Source organism: Haematobia irritans, chromosome 1 (genome assembly GCF_050003625.1).
Source record: "Haematobia irritans isolate KBUSLIRL chromosome 1, ASM5000362v1, whole genome shotgun sequence".
NCBI classification, from domain to species: domain Eukaryota; kingdom Metazoa; phylum Arthropoda; class Insecta; order Diptera; family Muscidae; genus Haematobia; species Haematobia irritans.
In genome coordinates, this window is record NC_134397.1 from 154,172,832 (window position 1) to 154,192,069 (window position 19,238).

General features: G+C 35.2%; 1 protein-coding gene across 1 annotated transcript in view; it reads left to right on the plus strand.

Annotated features, from left to right (window-relative positions):
- Positions 1 to 19,238, plus strand: part of Mur89F (Mucin related 89F) — a 392,785-nt gene that overhangs the window by 54,672 nt on the left and 318,875 nt on the right. The window contains exon 2 of the mRNA XM_075291951.1: positions 14,007 to 14,049. The gene's annotated coding sequence lies outside the window, so the exon portion shown is untranslated. The remainder of the gene's footprint in view (positions 1 to 14,006; positions 14,050 to 19,238) is intronic.

A 19,238-nucleotide genomic window follows, 5' to 3' on the forward strand; every position in this document is an offset into this window, starting at 1 on the left:
CGCAGTCAAACTTCGTCAGCATCGTCGTGTACAGCCTCCGGAATCGCGCTTTGGCCGTCGTATTTTGTTTATCATCGCGATTTGGAGTCACTACCTTCTTGTAAGTCGATAGTCCGGCTCGTTTTTTGGCTCGCTGCACGGTTGTAGGCGACACACCCAGCTTATTTGCGGCATCTCGGAGAGAGAGGTTAGGGTTTCGCTTGAAACTACCGGCAACTCTCTTTGTCGTCTCAGCGGCTTCCGGTTTTCGATTTCACCCCGATCCAGACTTCCTGGCTGTCGACAAACGTTCCCCAAACAATTTAATTACATTTGTAACGGTTGATTTGGCAACTTTTACCGATTTTGCCAGCTTTGCGTGCGAGTAGCTCGGATTTTCGCGATGCGCGAGCAAAATTTTGATACGCTGTTCTTCTTGCTTGGACGGCATTTTGACATCTGAAGAGTGAATTCCAAAATCAAAATAGGAGCAACATTCTGCACACACACACCTTCAAAATGAGGGGTGTTCAGGTTTTTTAAATGCAAAATTGAAAGAAATACGTCAAGTTTATATTGACCAAATTTTGACCGTATCACCCTTTATATGGCCTCAAACAGCCATGCAAAAATTGGTCGAAATCGGTCCATAATTATATATAGCCCCGATATAATCGGATCCCCAGACGGAAGAGCAAAATTCATCCGATTCGGTTGAAATTTGGTACGTAATGTTATATATGTTATCCAACAACCATGCAAGAATTGGTTCATATCAGTCCATAATTATATATAGCCCCATATAAACCAATCCCGAGATTTGGCCTCCGGTGCCTTTTGGAGAACCAAAATTCATACGATCTGGTTGAAATTTGGTACGTGGTGATAGTGTATGATAGTTAACAGCCATGCCAAAAGTGTCCATTTCAGTCCATAATCATATATAGCCCCCATATAAACCGATCCCGAGATGTGGTTTTGGAGCCTCTTGGAGGAGTCCGACTCAGCTGAAATTTGGTACATTGTGCTATTATATGGCCACTAAAAACCATGCCCAACTAGGTCCATATCGGTCTATACTTATATATAGCCATCAGATAAATCGATCCCCAATCACACAAAAATTGGTCCATTACAAGTTCATAATTGCATATAGCTCCCTTATAAGCGACCCCCATATTTCAATTCTGGCTCTCTACCACATATGGACTAAATCACAATTCAAAAAACGATGTTAAGAAGTTTTAAGATACCACAACCCAAGTAATTCGATTGTGGATGACTGTCTTCAGTAGAAGTTTCTCGCAATCTATGGTGGAGGGTACATAGGCTTCGGCCTGGCCGAACTTACGGCCGTGTATACTTGTTATACCCTGCGCCACACTGTGGAACAGGGTATTATAAGTTAGTGCATATATTTGTAACACCCAGAAGGAGACGAGATAGACACATGGTGTCTTTGGCAATAATGATCAGGGTGGGTCCCTGAGTCGATATAACCATGTCCGTCTGTCTGTGAACACATTTTTGTGATCAAAGTCTAGGTCGCAATTTAAGTCCAATCGCCTTCAAATTTGGCACATGTTCCTAATTTAGGTCAGAATAGAACCCTATTGATTTTGGAAGAAATCGGTTCCGATTTAGATATAGCTCCCATATATATCTAATATGGACCCAGCAGCCAGAGTTTTATACCGATTTTCTTGAAATTTTGTACAAACATAACACTTAGTCTTATAGTCAAGTGTGCAAAATTTGATTGAAATCGGTTCAGATTTAGATATAGCTCCCATATATATCTTTCGCCCGATATAGACTTATATGACTCCAGAAGCCAGATTTTTGGCCGAATTTGGTTGAAATTTTGCACTAGGAGTACAATTGGTAGTATAGTCAAGTGTGCAAAATTTGATTGAAATCGGTTCAGATTTAGATATAGCTCCCATATATATCTTTCGCCCGATATGGACTAATATGGTCCTCAAAGCCAGAGTTTGGCCCGATTTGGTTGAAATTTTGCACTAGGAGTACAATTAGTAGTGTAGTCAAGTGTGCCAAATTTTTTTGAAATCTGTTCAGATTTAGATATATCTCCCATATATATCGTTCGCCCGATTTACACTCATATGACCACAGTGGCCAATCTTTTACTCCGATTTAATTGAAATTTTGCACAGGGAGTAGAATTGGCATTGTAGCTATGCGTGCCAAATTTGGTTGAAATCGGTTCAGATTTAGATATAGCTCCCATATATAGCTTTCGCCCGATTTACACTCATATGACCACAGAGGCCAATTTTTTGCTCCGATTTAGTTGAAATTTTGCACAGGGAGTAGAATTAGCATTGTTGCTATGCGTGCCAAATTTGGTTGAAATCGGTTCAGATTTAGATATAGCACCCATATATATGTTTTTCTGATTTCGACAAAAATGGTCAAAATACCAAAATTTTCCTTGTAAAATCGCCACTGCTTAGTCGAAAAGTTGAATAAATGACTCTAATTTTCCTAAACTTCTAATGCATATATAAACTTCTAATGCATATATATCGAGCGATAAATCATAAATAAACTTTTGCGAAGTTTCCTTAAAATTGCTTCAGATTTAAATGTTTCCCATATTTTTTTTTTTTACTAAAATTATGTTCCACCCTAGTGCATTAGCCAACTTAAATTTTGAGTCTATAGATTTTGTAAAAGTCTATCAAATTCTGTCCAAATCGAGTGATATTTAAATGTATGGAGACAAATTTGGGACAAACCTTTATATATAGCCCCAAACACATTTGACTGATGTGATATGGTATCGAAAATTTAGATCTACAAAGTGGTGCAGGGTATAATATAGTCGGCCCCGCCCGACTTTAGATTTTCCTTACTTGTTTTTACTAACATTGTGTTCCACCCTAGTGCATTAGCCGACTTAAAATTTGAGTCTATAGATTTTGTAGAAGTTTATCAAATTCTGTCCAGATCGAGTGATATTTAAATGTATGTATTTGGGCAAACCCCACCACATTTGACGGATGTTATATGGTATCGAAAATTTAGATCTACAAAGTGGTGCAGGGTGTAATATAGTCGGCCCCGCCCGACTTTGGACTTTCTTTACTTGTTTTTTACTAACATTGTGGTCCGTCCCGGTTATTAGCCAATTTAAATTTTTAGTCTAGACATTTTGTGCAAATTTAAAATATTTGGAAGATGTTAAGATGGTATCAAAAATTTTGGTATACATAGTGGTCAAGGGTATAATATAGTCGGTCCCGCCCGACTTTAGACTTTCCTTACTTTTTTTCGAAATTTTCCTCAGTTTAAGTAAATTTTACTTTTTTAAGTATGTCTCAATCATTTTAGTTTTTCTTCTATGGGAAGTTATAATTTCGTGAACTGCAGTTAAAAAGTATAGCAAGGCATTAAATTTTCCTAGTTTAAAGAACGCTTTTTGTGGAGTAGAATTTAGTTCAGATTTCGCACAAGTTAGTTCATTCTTCCTATAAAACAGTTTACTTTTTTCTGTGTATGGTCCTTAATGCAATCTTCACATTTCATATCAAATCTTCAAATTGACCTATAAAGTAATAGTGATCGGATTGAAAAATTGCAATTATGTACTATATGTAGAAAAGAAAAAAATTCAACCCCAAATAGTTGCGATACCAATAAAACAGCAAATAGTGGAAGTTTATTATATGCTATAAAAAGTAGTGTAAATAAATTTGTAATATGTTTGTGTGTGTGTATATTTATGAGTTTATCAAAAATATGTTTATTATTGCAATTCTATGGTGTTTTCTCAGCATATTTCATAAAAATATTCTCACACGTGCAACGTAGACATATCCTGTCACATACAAACACTCACAGCCTCACATGTAAGTCTCTTATAGCCACAATACTCCAGAGTCGCTCGGAAGCCATACATATTTGTAAACATATCCTGTGTATGTGTAAATGTGTTTTGTGTATGTGTAATATCCATGTGTGTAGTTGAGACATTGTGTTAGTTTTATTTCGCAAAAAGGAAATTGTTTATTTGTCTACTCAGTATGAATTTTTTGGATAGTTATGATATCTCAACAATACTCACGTTCAAAATCTGGACATTAGGCGAGATCTAAACATGAAAAACCGTAATGCAATTGCCGAAATTTGGATCTCTGTTAAATAAGGCGTTGATAAAGTCTTAGCAATAGTATAAGGCTCAATTTCCTGCTGATGAAAATAACTTCCTCAGATGTCTCGTGTAGTCAAATATGAAAATAATATATGTAAAAAATCTGTTTTGGGACTTAATTTTCTAAAGGATTATGTAAAACTTGTAGAACGACCCGGCCCGCTTCGCTGCGTCTTCCTGATTTTTATACCCTCCACCATAGGATGGGGGGTATATTAACTTTGTCATTCCGTTTGTAACACATCGAAATATTGCTCTAAGAGCCCATAAAGTATATATATTCTGGATCGTGGTGAAATTCTGAGTCGATCTGAGCATGTCCGTCCGTCCGTCCGTCTGTTGAAATCACGCTAACTTCCGAACGAAACAAGCTATAGACTTGAAACTTTGCACAAGTAGTTGTTATTAATGTTGGTCGGATAGTATTGCAAATGGACTATATCGGTCCACTTTTACGTATAGCCCCCATATAAACGGACCCCACAAATTTGGATTGCGAATCCTCTAAGAGAAGCAAATTTCATCCGATCCGGCTGAAATTTGGTACATGGTGTTAGTATATGATCTCTAACAACCATGCAAAAATTGGTCCACATCGGTCCATAATTATATATAGCCCCATTATAAACCGATCCCCCGATATGGCTTGCGGAGCCTCTAAGAGAAGCAAATTTCATCCGATCCGGCTGAAATTTGGTACATGGTGTTAACATATGGTCTCTAATGACCATGCAAAAATTGGTTCACATCGGTCAATAATTATATATATAGCCCCCATATATACCGATCACCAGATTTGACCTCCTGAGCCTCTTGGAAGACCAAAATTCATCTGATTCAGTTAAAATTTGGTACGTGGTGTTAATATATGGCCTCAAACACCCATGCAAAAATTGGTCGAAATCGGTCCATAATTATATATAGGCCCCATATAAACCGATCCCCAGATTTGACCTCGGGATCCTCTTGGAAGAGCAAAATTCATCCGATTCGTTTGAAATTTGGTACCTGAAGTTAGTATATGGTATCCAACAACAATTCAGGAATTGGTTCATATCAGTCCATAATTATATAGCCCCCATATAAACCGATCCCCAGATTTGACCTCTGGTGCCTTTTGGAGAAGCAAAATGCATCCGATCTGGTTAAAATTTGGTACGTGGTGGTAGTATATGCTATTTAACAACTATGCCAAAAGTGGTCCATATCAGTCCATAATCATATATAGCCCCCATGCAAATTTCATACGAGTCAGTTGAAATTTGGTACATTGTGTTAGTATATGGCCGTTAACAACCATGCCTAACTAGGTCCATATCGGTCTATAGTTATATATAGCCCTCAGATAAATCGATCCCCAATCACACAAAAATTGGTCCATATCAAGTTCATAATTGTATATAGCCCCCATATAAGCGACCCCCATATTTCAATTCTGGCTATCTACGTATTGTCTAATAAATACCACGTATGGAATAACTCACAATTTAGAAAACGGTGTTAAGAAGTTTTAAGATACCACAACCCAAGTAATTCGATTGTCGATGACAGTCTACGCAATCCATGGTGGAGGGTACATACGATTCGGCCTGGCCGAAGTTAAGGCCGTATATACTTGTTTTAACTGAGAGACTATCGTAGAATATTTCACAGGATAAAATAATGAGACAATCCTTCTACAAACAATCCAAAGGATTTGAAGTTATTTTCGAAATTTACATGAATACGGATTTCATCTTTTAAGATTTTAAAAGGTTAAGGAAGAAAATAAATCCATCGTAATATACAAATGTTTCGCGCGAACCAGGATTGATAATGTTGATACGTTAATGCCTTTTTTTGATACATTTCGGCTGCCAAAAGCACGACCGCGAGCAATTTGGTACTTTGTCATCACAATTTCTCTATATAACATGGAGTTATTCTGCTCTAAATGTGAACGTTTCTTAGATATCCACTCAACTCTAAAAATTATGAAAAGCGGACATTGAAGAAATAAATATATTCCCAAATGAGGATGTAGAAATAATATTTTGGCAAACTTTTCTATTGAAATAAAATAATATAAAGTAAAATTTTGTCAAATTTTCTATAGAAATAAAATTTTTACAAAATTTTCTTAGAAATAAAATGTTGACAGAATTTTCTATAGAAGTAAAATGTTGACAAAATTTTCTATAGAAATAAAATTTTAAAATTTTCTATAGAAATAAAATTTTTACAAATTTACAAAATATATATAAATTTTCTATAAAATATAATTTTGACAAAATTTTCTATAGAACTAAAATGTTTACAAAATTTTCTACGAAATAAAATTTTTACAAAATTTTCTTAGAAATAATATTTTGACAAAATTTTCTTTGAAATAAAATTTTGACATTTTGTACAGAAATACAATTTTTACAAAATTGTCTAAAGAAATAAATTATAATAAATTTTCTATAGAATCAAATTTTCTATAGAACAAAATTTTCTATAGAAATAGTATTTTGACCAAATTTTCTATAGCAATAAAATTTTGACAACATTTTCTATAGAAATAAAATTTTGCAAAATTTTCTATAGAAATAACATTTTGACAAAATTTGCTATAGATAAAAATTTTTTACAAAATTTTCTATAGAAATACAATTTTTAAAAAATTTTATATAGAACTCAAAGTTTACAAAATTTTCTTAGAAATAAAATTTTGACAAAATTTTCTATAGAAATAAAATGTTGACAAAATTTTCTATAGAAATAAAATTTGACATTTTCTATAGAAATAATATTTTGACAAAATTTTTTTAGAAATAAAATTTTGACATTTTCTACAGAAATAAAATTGTGACAAAATTTCCTATCGAAATAAAATGTTAACAAAATTTTGTATAGAAATATAGGTTAGGTATAGTGGCAGCCCGATATTTCAAGCTCCATTGTGATACAACAGTGGTGGACTTCTCTCTTATCACTGAGTGCTGCCCAATTCTATGTTAAGCTCAATGACAACGATCGCATTTTTATAGCCGAGTCCGAACGGCGTTCCACATTGCAGTGAAACCAGCATTACTGAGGTGGGATAATCCAACTCTCAAAAAATTGTTGGTGTTTGTTCGAAACTGGGTTCGGACCCGCGACCCTGTGTATGCAAGGCGGGCATGCTAACCATTGCACCACGGTGGTGAAATTTTGACAAAATTTTCTTAGAACTAAAATTTTAACTAAATTTCCTATAGAAATAATTTTTTAAAAAATTTTCTATAGAAATACAATTTTTAAAAAATTTTATATAGAAATAAAATTTTACAAAATTTTCTATAGAAATAAAATTTTGACAAAATTTTCTATAGAAATAACATTTTGACAAAATTTTCTATAGAAATAAAATTTTGACATTTTCTATAGAAATAATATGTTGACAAAATTTTCTTAGAAATAAAATCTTGACATTTTCTACAGAAAAAAATTGTGACAAAATTTCCTATAGAAATAAAATGTTAACAAAATTTTCTATAGAAATATAGGTTAGGTAAGGTATAGTGGCAGGCCGATATTTCAAGCTCACTTAGACTATTCAGTCCATTGTGATACAACAGTGGTGAACTTCTCTCTTATCACTGAGTGCTGCCCAATTCTATGTTAAGCTCAATGACAACGACCTCATTTTTATAGCCGAGTCCGAACGGCGTTCCACATTGCAGTGAAACCAGCATTACTGAGGTGGGAGGTGGAATAAACCAACTCTGAAAAAACTGTTGGTGTTTGTTCGAAACTGGTTTCGGACCCACGACCCTGTGTATGCAAGTCGGGCGTGCTTACCATTGCACCACGGTGGTGCAATTTTAACAAAATTTTCTTAGAACTAAAATTTTAACTAAATTTCCTATAGAAATAATTTTTTGACAAAATTTTCTATAGAAATAGTATTTTGACGAAATGTTCTTTAGAAATAAAATTTTGACAACATTTTCTATAGAATTAAAAATTTCGCAACATTTTCTATAGAAATAAAATTTTGACAAAATTTTCTTTAGATATAAATTTTTTACAAAATTTTCTATAGAAATAAAATTTTTACAAAAGTTTCTATAGAAATAAAATTTTTACATTTTCTATAGAAATTATATTTTGATAAAATTTTCTTAGAAATAAAATTTTGACATTTTCTATAGAAATAAAATTTTGACAAAATTTCCTACAGAAATGTTGTCAAAATTTTCTATAGAAATGAAATTATGTCAAAATTTTCTATAGAAATAATATTTTGACAACATTTTCTATAGAAATAAAATTTTGACAACATTTTCTATAGAAATAAAATTCTGACAACATTTTCTATAGATATAAAATTTTGACAAAATTTTCTATAGAAATAAAATTTTGAGAATATTTTCTTAGAAATAAAATTTTCACAAAATTTCCTATAGAAATAAAACTTTGACAAAATTTTCTATAGAAATAAAATTTTGCAAAATAGTGTTCAAATTTGACTTTATGTAATTTTAGCACCTTTTAGCTTCGAAAAGTACATTTTTAACTAGTAATTTTTTGTCAACATCATTTATCATCCCTGGGCCAAACACAACATTTAGTTCGTCTTCTTTCAAGTGTGGTTGATTTCTCTTCAGTGGTGTGACTCATAGCATTATTGTTGGTTCAGGAGAATTGGGTAGCACTTATTTTAAGCAATATTTCACTCACAGTATGTGTATTTAAATTTCCACGACCAACATTTGATAAAAAATTTTAATAAAATTAATAAAAACTAAAGTAAAATTTGAATTCGGAAATACGTTGGATCACTTTTAAATATCTTGACTAGAACCTTAAAAGATATGCAGAACATTTTATTGTGTACACCTATTCCTTTCTCCGTGTGGAATCCATGGCGAGCTTCCTATTTCAAATGCATAAAAATACTATGTTTGCTGTCAAATAAAAGTAAATATTTACAAGTTCTTAAAATACGATCATAACAACATTTTTTGGAATGTCAGAAAATGAAGAACCCTCTGAGTACTATGTCTGTCAATAAATGGAAATTTAAGTTTCTTATTTAAAAAAGTCTGGGAATACTGTGTATTACAAAATTATATACTATGTTCCCATATAGGACAAGGGGGAGGTCCCCCTTCCCGTCCAAGCCTACCCCGCGTTATCTACTATTTCAAGTAGATCGGAGATGTTTAGTTTTTTCACAAAACTTTAAAACAAAAATCGTGCAAAGGGAAGATCCCCCTCCATTACAATTTCAATTCAATAAAAAGAGCATAACAATTTCAGTTTTGTATAAAAATATCTCTAAAAATCACATTAAAATAAAAAACATTTGTGGATTAAATACATATTAAATAAACGATAAAAAAATATTTTTCTATAAAAAATTTCAATTTTCTAAAATATAGTTATTAATTCGGTAACACATTTTTTTGCCAATAAACAAAATATATTCTCACTACTCGTAAGATCTTTATGATTTATATATAACAATGAAGAAAAAGACCTGTGCCATAAAAACCCAAGCCAAAGGGAGTCCCCTAGTTTTATTTCCGAACTTTTTTCCAAAAAATTTTAAAGATTATTTCAATATTTTCTTGTAATTTTATTAAAAATGATAATTGATTGTATGATTGATAATTACAAAAACTTATTGGGTACGCGAACGGAACTAATATCGTCATTTCCTATTCAAAAATAGGCATACCGGAATTTTCTTTTTTCTGAGTAAAAAAAATCGAGTAAATGCCTATAAAAAATTGGTAGCCTTGGCCATGTGTTGTTGTGGATAACTCCGATTGTATAACAGGTTGGCTGATAAGTCAAAGGTCTAACAAATAAAAACACATTTTTTGTCAAAATTCGTTTTTACTATTCAACATAGTTCCCTTCAAGAGCGATACAACGATTATAACGACCTTCCAATTTTTTGATACCATTTTGGTAGTACTCCTTCGGTTTTGCCTCCAAATAGGCCTCAGTTTCGGCGATCACCTCTTCATTGTAGCAAAATTTTTTTCCTGCGAGTATCCTTTTGAGGTCTGAGAACAAGAAAATGTCGATGGGGCCAGATCTGGAGAATACGGTGCGTGGAGAAGCAATTCGAAGCCCAATTCATGAATTTTTGCCATCGTTCTCAATGACTTGTGGCACGGTGCGTTGTCTTGGTGGAACAACACTTTTCTCTTCTTCATATGGGGCCGTTTTGCCGCAATTTCGACCTTCAAACGCTCCAATAACGCCATATAATAGTCACTGTTGATGGTTTTTCCCTTCTCGAGATAATCGATAAAAATTATTCCATGCGCATCCCAAAAAACAGAGGCCATTACTTTGCCAGCGGACTTTTCAGTCTTTCCACGCTTCGGAGACGGTTCACCGGTCGCTGCCCACTCAGCCGACTGTCGATTGGACTCAAAAGTGTAGTGATGGAGCCGTGTTTCATCCATTGTCACATATTGACGGAAAAACTAGGGTGTATTACGAGTTAACAGCTGCAAACACCGCTCAGAATCATCAACACGTTGTTGTTTTTGGTCAAATGTGAGCTCGCGCGGCACCCATTTTGCACAGAGCTTCCGCATATCCAAATATTGATGAATGATATGACCAACACGTTCCTTTGATATCTTTAAGGCCTCTGCTATCTCGATCAACTTCATTTTACGGTCATTCAAAATCATTTTGTGGATTTTTTTGATGTTTTCGTCGGTAACCACCTCTTTCGGGCGTCCACTGCGTTCACCGTCCTCCGTGCTCATTTAACCATGCTTGAATTTTGCATACCAAGCAATTATTGTTGATTTCCTTGGGGCAGCGTCCGGAAACTCATTATCAAGCCAAGTTTTTGCTTCCACCGTATTTTGCCCTTCAGAAAACAGTATTTTATCAAAACACGGAATTCTTTTTTTTCATTATTTTCACAATAACAAAAGTTGCTTCATAAAAGACGCTCTATCTCAAAAAGTAATTGACTTACAGACGTCAAATTTTGACACGAATCATTTGAAGGTTGGTACTATATAAAAATAATATGCATTTATTACTAGCGACGCCATCTATGTGTCATACCGGGGACTTATCAGCCAACCTGTTATGTGCTTTTATTTTGTCTATGCGACTTATTCGTTAACGCGGCACCTTCCAAAAAATTGCATATGCTTCAGCCATCCGGAAAATTTTCACCCATTCCACCCCAATACTCAATGTTCACTCACAACTACAATATTGCCATTTTGGTTGAGCACATATATCGGAAATATTTTGTATATTTTACCAGAGGTTATAATAAAATTGTTTCGATATCCATAGCGCGTATGTGTTGCAAAAGCGTATGGGGTATAGTTTTGCGATATTTTTCATAAATCCTACTTTATTTAAATATTTATTTATCAGCCAGTATACGTACAATAATAAAGTTTATTATTTTGTATTGAATAGAGCCCATCATGCATTTCATGTGTGGAGAGTAGGTTAAATGGTATGAATTCGAAATATACAACAAGAAAAAAACATCAACAAAAACAAACAATATGTAACAAGCAAGAAGAGCAGACAAAAATATGGAACAGGATATGCCAGGTTATGAAAAATATGCCGGCATAGGCAAAAGGTAAAAATACAAGTATTCAATTTCGTAATGCTGTTGCCAAAGGTTATTCACTTATGTTAGTTCAGCCGAGTCCTCTGTTACTCTGGGGAGATCGATTTTTTTTTTACTTTTAAAAAATGCCAACGAGAATTTAGGAAAAACCGGTGAAAAATATCAATACAAGAAATTGTAGATACTAGACAAAAAATTTCGTACTCTTAGCGATTTGTAACGTTAGTAAAAGGTGATACGGTCAAAATTTGGTCAATATAAACTTGACGTATTTCTTTCAATTTTGCATTTAAAAAACCTGAACACCCCTCATTTTGAAGGTGTGTGTGTAGGATGTTGCTTCTATTTTGATTTTGGAATTCACTCTTTAGTTGTCAAAATGCCGTCCAAGCAAGAAGAGCAGCGTATCAAAATTTTGCTCGCGCATCGCGAAAATCCGAGCTACTCGCACGCAAAGCTGGCAAAATCGCTAAAAGTTGCCAAATAAACCGTTGCAAATGTAATTAAAGTGTTTAGGGAACGTTTGTCGACAGCCAGGAAGTCTGGATCGGGGAGAAATCGAAAACCGGAAGCCGCTGAGACGACAAAGAGAGTTGCCGGTAGTTTCAAGCGAAACCCTAACCTCTCTCTCCGAGATGCCGCAAATAAGCTGGGTGTGTCGTCTACAACCGTGAATCGAGCCAAAAAACGAGCCGGACTATCGACTTACAAGAAGGTAGTGACTCCAAATCGCGATGATAAACAAAATACGACGGCCAAAGCGCGATCCCGGAGGCTGTACACGACGATGCTGACGAAGTTTGACTGCGTGGTAATGGACGACGAAACCTACGTCAAAGCCGACTACAAGCAGCTTCCGGGACAGGAGTTTTATACGGCAAAAGGAAGGGGAAAGGTAGCAGCTATTTTCAAGCACATAAAACTGTCAAAGTTCGCAAAGAAATATCTGGTTTGGCAAGCCATCTGTACCTGTGGCTTGAAAAGCAGCATTTTCACAGCTTCCGGGACTGTCAACCAAGAAATTTACGTGAAAGAGTGTTTGAATAAACGTCTGCTGCCTTTCCTGAAGAAACACGGTTGGTCCGTACTGTTTTGGCACTAATTCATCAATGGAACAATGTCATATTGTAATTTTCGTTTATTCACGAACGTTAGTCAACAAACACCAATTGTTAATATTACTATTGGTGTTTTCTTTTAGTGTATGTCTTCTTAAATACCCACCATCACGAATAGTCACCACCTTACAAACTATGGTTCGTGATTTCAATCCTAGTTGTGACCGAGCACCAAAAGGTTTTATCTCTTCTCGGTAATGGTGGAACGGCCTTCGGACTCGGCTATATGAAAGATTTTTCCTGCTAGAGAGCATAACATACCATAGATTTTGGCAGTACTCATAAGCGTAGCCAAAAAATCAATCCGTAAATGATACACCCTCAAAGAAAATCGCTTCTCTAACATATGTTCCAAACATATTTTGCAGGAAGCACATATATTATTGGATACTGCCGAAATATTAATATGTTTGTTTTATGTGAACATATTATATGTTTGGAAGCATTTTGAGCCCAAAAATATTATATGCTTGGAAGAATTTTTCCCAAAGAAGATTGTGCACATATCCTCACATAATTTTCACTTCCACGTATGGACTAACTTACAATTTTGAAAACGATGCAAAGTAGTTTTAAGATACCTTACCATCGGTAAATATTACCACAACCCAAGTAATTCGATTGTGGATGAAAGTCTTTCGTAGAAGTTTATACGAAGTCCATGGTGGAGGGTACATGAGATTCGGCCTGGACGAACTTACGGCCTTATATACTTGGTAATTTTTTTTTTGAGTATATGAATCCATATTAGTACATGTTAATATTAATTAATAGCGTTGAAAATGAAAAAGTTTTTCATTAGTTTGTAATTCTCATTGCAAACAATAGAAAAACACACGTAAAAAGTCACACAAGCCATAGAGTTACTTTTTTAGCTGATCTAATGAAAGTTATAATTTCTTCTGCCTAGAATTTAATTCATTTCAAATGAAATATATCGGCATATAGACTATAAAGTTATTTTCATAAATTGCTAATTGGATACACGCATCTGTATGATTTCTCTCTCGTTTTTAAATTTAATTTTAATAAACAAAAATATGTAAAGCTTCAATAGTAAAATAGTTGAAATAATTAATTTGAAATGTGGTCACATTCCTCTCTCTCCCTCTCTCATAAACGAACATACTTTTCTGATTCATTGCAGATTTTGTGCATCACACACGCTTGGCCAATTATCCAGACTTAAGGTGAGTTAACCAACCAAAACAGCCACCAACAACTACTGCCTGGCAGCCATGTTCTATAGGTTTAGTTTCGAATTTAGCAGAGGCACAGTATTTCGTATCTTTGCTCAACATTTATAGATTTCGAGAATATGAAGTTCATAGAAGCATTCGTAATATTGCAATATTCATTGAAGATATTTCAATGTCATCTTCAGATGCAGAATCCTAAGGATAAATTACCGTAACGTTAGTTCAACATACGGACGGACGGACATCGCTAGTTCGACTCAGAAATTCACCACGATATAATTATTTCCTTTTTGGAAACTCTTTATACACTGCGGCACACTGTGGAACAGGGTATTATAAGTTAGTGCATATGTTTGCAACACCCAGAAAGAGGCGAGATTGGCATATGGTGTCGCTCGTGAAATAGGTCGGTTTAAGCTCAAAGACATTTGAATTTATATACTGAAACATGCAAATTCGGAAAATGATAATTTTTTCTTTTGAACAAACCTGAATTGAAAATTATGTATTTTAAACTGAAAATTGAAACGAGATGAGATGATCGATTTGCTGCAGATGCGAACGTGAAAAAAATCGCGTGCGCGATTTGTGTTTTTTTAAATTTTATTTTGAAAGGCTCTAAAAAGGCAACTTAGTGCTTTTTGGACATCAAAACGCACTAAATTTCGTGCTAAAAGCACCAAATTGGCATCACTGGTCAGATACCATTCTTACAAGCTTGACTATGCATATGTTTCAGTGTTGGCTAATCCATATTTCCATAGTCTCTAGTAAGATCTGGTCTATTTTTGAACGCTTTTTATACCCTGCATCACACTGTGGAACAGGGTATTATAAGTTAGTGAATATATTTGCAACACCCAGAAGGAGACGAGATAGACATATCGTGTCTTTGGCAATATTGCTCAGGCCGGCCCTTGAGTCGATCACTGCGAATATGGGCCCTACTAAAATCAGTCTCAGAACCTAAATGAAGTAGGCCCCTACAAAATCCTATGGAAAACAACTACCGAATTTTAATGTTTTTTGGGAAGAAACTTCATTTTATTTTCGGGCCCCGTTTGCATTATGAAAACACACTCCTATATTTCAAATGAAAATAAAACCCAAATTTCCCTCTTTGGGATTGTGCATCGTTGTCAAGTGGCAACTATTTCTTTCTTGGGTGGCCGGCCTCGGTCTTTTATATCAAAAGAGAAAATGAGTCCTACTATTATTTTAAGGTTCATTTTCATTCATCAGTTACATTTTGTTGGAGCTCAGAGTCATTATGAAGCGTTGCTTCACATTTATGGAAAACAACCACATCTAAATTTTGTTATTAGGGAGTAACTTCATTTATTTTTGGCGTCCGTTTAAAGTATTAAAAACTCATATTTCAAATTAAAACAAGTAAGGAAAGTCTAAAGTCGGGCGGGGCCGACTATATTATACCCTGCACCACTATGTAGATCTAAATTTTCGATACCATATCACATCCGTCAAATGTGTTGGGGGCTATATATAAAGGTTTGTCCCAAATACATACATTTAAATATCAATCTATCTGGACAGAATTTGATAGACTTCTACAAAATCTATAGACTCACAATTTAAGTCGGCTAATGCACTAGGGTGAAACACAATGTTAGTAAAAAACCAGTAAGGAAAGTCTAAAGTCGGGCGGGGCCGACTATATTATACCCTCCACCACTTTGTAGATCTAAATTTTCGATAGCATATCACATCCGTCAAATGTGTTGGGTGCTATATATAAATGTTTGTCCCAAATACATACATTTAAATATCACTCGATTTGGACAGAATTTGATAGACTTTTACAAAATCTATAGACTCAAAATTTAAGTCGGTTAATGGACTAGGGTGGAACACAATGTTAGTAAAAAAATATGGGAACATGTAAATCTGAAGCAATTTTAAGGAAACTTCGCAAAAGTTTGTTTGTGATTTATCGCTCGATATATATGTATTAGAAGTTTCGGAAAATTAGTCATTTTTACCAATTTTGGACTAAGCAGTGGCGATTTTACAAGGCAAATGTTGGTATTTTGACCATTTTTGTCGAAATCAGAAAAACATATATATGGGAGCTATATCTAAATCTGAACCGATTTTAACCAAATTTGGCACGCATGGCTACAATGCTAATTCTACACCCTGTGCAAAATTTCAACTAAATCGGAGTTAAAAATTGGCCTCTGTGGTCATATGTGTGTAAATCGGGCGAAAGCTATATATGGGAGATATATCCAAATCTGAACCGATTTCAACCAAATTTGGCACGCATAGTAACAATGCTAATTCTACTCCCTATGCAAAATTTCAACTAAATCGGAGTTAAAAATTGGCCTCTGTGGTCATATGTGTGTAAATCGGGCGAAAGCTATATATGGGAGATATATCTAAATCTGAACCGATTTCAACCAAATTTGGCACGCATGGCTACAATGCTAATTCTACACCCTGTGCAAAATTTCAACTAAATCGGAGTTAAAAATTGGCCTCTGTGGTCATATGAGTGTAAATCGGGCGAAAGCTATATATGGGAGATACATCAAAATCTGAAGCGATTTCAACCAAATTTGGCACGCATAGTTACAATGCTAATTCTACTCCCTATGCAAAATTTCAACTAAATCGGAGCACAAAATTGGCCTCTGTGGGCAAATGAGTGTAAATCGGGCGAAAGCTATATATGGGAGCTATATCTAAATCTGAACCGATTTGGCTGATATTTTGCAAGTTTTTCGAGACCTATAAAATATTCGGATGTACGGAATTTGAGGAAGATCGGTTGATATACACGCCAATTATGACCAGATCGGTGAAAAATATATATGGCAGCTATATCTAAATCTGAACCGATTTTTTCCAAAATCAATAGGGATCGTCTTTGAGCCGAAATAGGATCCTATACCAAATTTTAGGACAATCGGACTTAAACTGCGAGCTGTACTTTGCACACAAAAATACATCAACAGACAGACAGACGGACAGACAGACAGACAGACAGACAGACAGACAGACAGACGGACATCGCTAAATCGACTCAGAATTTAATTCTAAGACGATCGGTATACTAAACGATGGGTCTCAGACTTTTCCTTCTGGGCGTTACATACAAATGCACAAACTTATTATACCCTGTACCACAGTAGTGGTGAAGGGTATAAATATGGGAATATTTAAATCTGAAGCAATTTTATGGAAACTTCGCAAAAGTTTATTTATGATTTATTGCTCGATATATATGTATTATAAGTTTAGGAAAATTAGAGTTATTTTTACAACTTTTGGACTAAGCAGTGGCGATTTTACAAGGAAAATGTTGGTATTTTGACCATTTTTGTCGAAATCAGAAAAACATGGGAGCTATATCTAAATCTGAACCGATTTCAACCAAATTTGGCACGCATAGCAATAATGCTAATTCTACTCCCTGTGCAAAATTTCAACTTAATCGGAGTTAAAAATTGGCCTCTGTGGTCATATGAGTGTAAATCGGGCGAAAGCTATATATGGGATCTATATCTAAATCTGAACCGATTTCAACCAAATTTGGCACGCATAGCTACAATGCTAATTCTACTCCCTGTGCAAAATTTCAACCAAATCGGAGCAAAAAATTGGCCTCTGTGGTCATATGAGTGTAAATCGGGCGAAAGCTATATATGGGAGCTATATCTAAATTTGAACCGATTTCAACTAAATTTGGCACGCATAGTTACAATGCTAATTCTACTCCCTGTGCAAAATTTCAACCAAATTGGGGTAAAACTCTGGCTTCTGGGACCGTATTAGTCCATATCGGGCGAAAGATATATATGGGAGCTATATCTAAATCTGAACCGATTTCAATAAAATTTGGCACACTTGACTATAGTACTAATTGTTCTTCTTGTGCAAAATTTTAAGCAAATTAGGGTAAAACTCTGGCTTCTGGGTCCATATGACTTATCGGGCGAAATATATATATGGGAGCTATATCTAAACCTGAACCGATTTCTTCCAAAATCAATAGGGATCTATTCTGATCAAAAACACATACTTGTGCCAAATATGAAGTCGATTGGACTAAAACTGCGACCTAGACTTTGATTACAAAAATGTGTTCACGGACAGACGGACAGACGGACATCGCTATATCGACTCAAAAGCCCACCCTGCGCATTTTTGCCAAAGACACCATGTGTCTATCTCGTCTCCTTCTGGGTGTTGCAAACATATGCACTAACTTATAATACCCTGTTCCACAGTGTGGAGCAGGGTATAATTAACCCCAAATTGTGTTTTTTTAGATTGTGCTTCTTTTTCAAGTGGGACCTTTTTTGGCTTTGTGGGATTTCACAATAGTGATAACTATATGCACTATTGTTGTTTTGAATAGCATAAGATTGGGTTTTTGAGAGGACATCCTTTGACCGGGATCTAAGACTTTTTCCAAAGAGATTCGAACTAAGGGACACATATTTAATTTTTATACCATCCACCATATATTAACCTTGTCATTCCGTTTGTAACACATCGAATATTGCTCTAAGACCCCATAATGTATATATATATATATTCTGGGTCGGTGTGAAATTCTGAGTCGATCTAAGCATGTCCTTCCGTCCGCCCGTCTGCTGAAATCATGCTAGGTTAGGTTAGGTTAGGTGGCAGCCCGATGTATCAGGCTCACATAGACTATTCAGTCCATTGTGATACCACATTGGTGAACTTCTCTCTTATCACTGACTGCTGCCCGATTCTATGTTAAGCTCAATGACAAGGGACCTCCTTTTTATAGCCGAGTCCGAACGGCGTTCCAGTGAAACCACTTAGAGAAGCTTTTGAACCCCTCAGAAATGTCACCAGCATTACTGAGGTGGGATAATCCACCGCTGAAAAACTTTTTGGTGTTCGGTCGAAGCAGGAATCGAACCCACGATCTTGTGTATGCAAGGCGGGCATGCTAACCATTGCACCAAGGTGGCTCACGCTAACTTCCGTTGGTATATGGCATCTAACAACCACGCAAAAATTGTTCCACATCGGTCCATAATTATATATAGCCCTCATATAAACCGATCCCCAGATTTGGCTTGCGGAGCCTCAAAGAGAAGCAAATTTCATCCGATCCCGCTGAAATTTGGTACACGATGTTGATGTATGGTCCTTAACAACCATGACAGAATTGG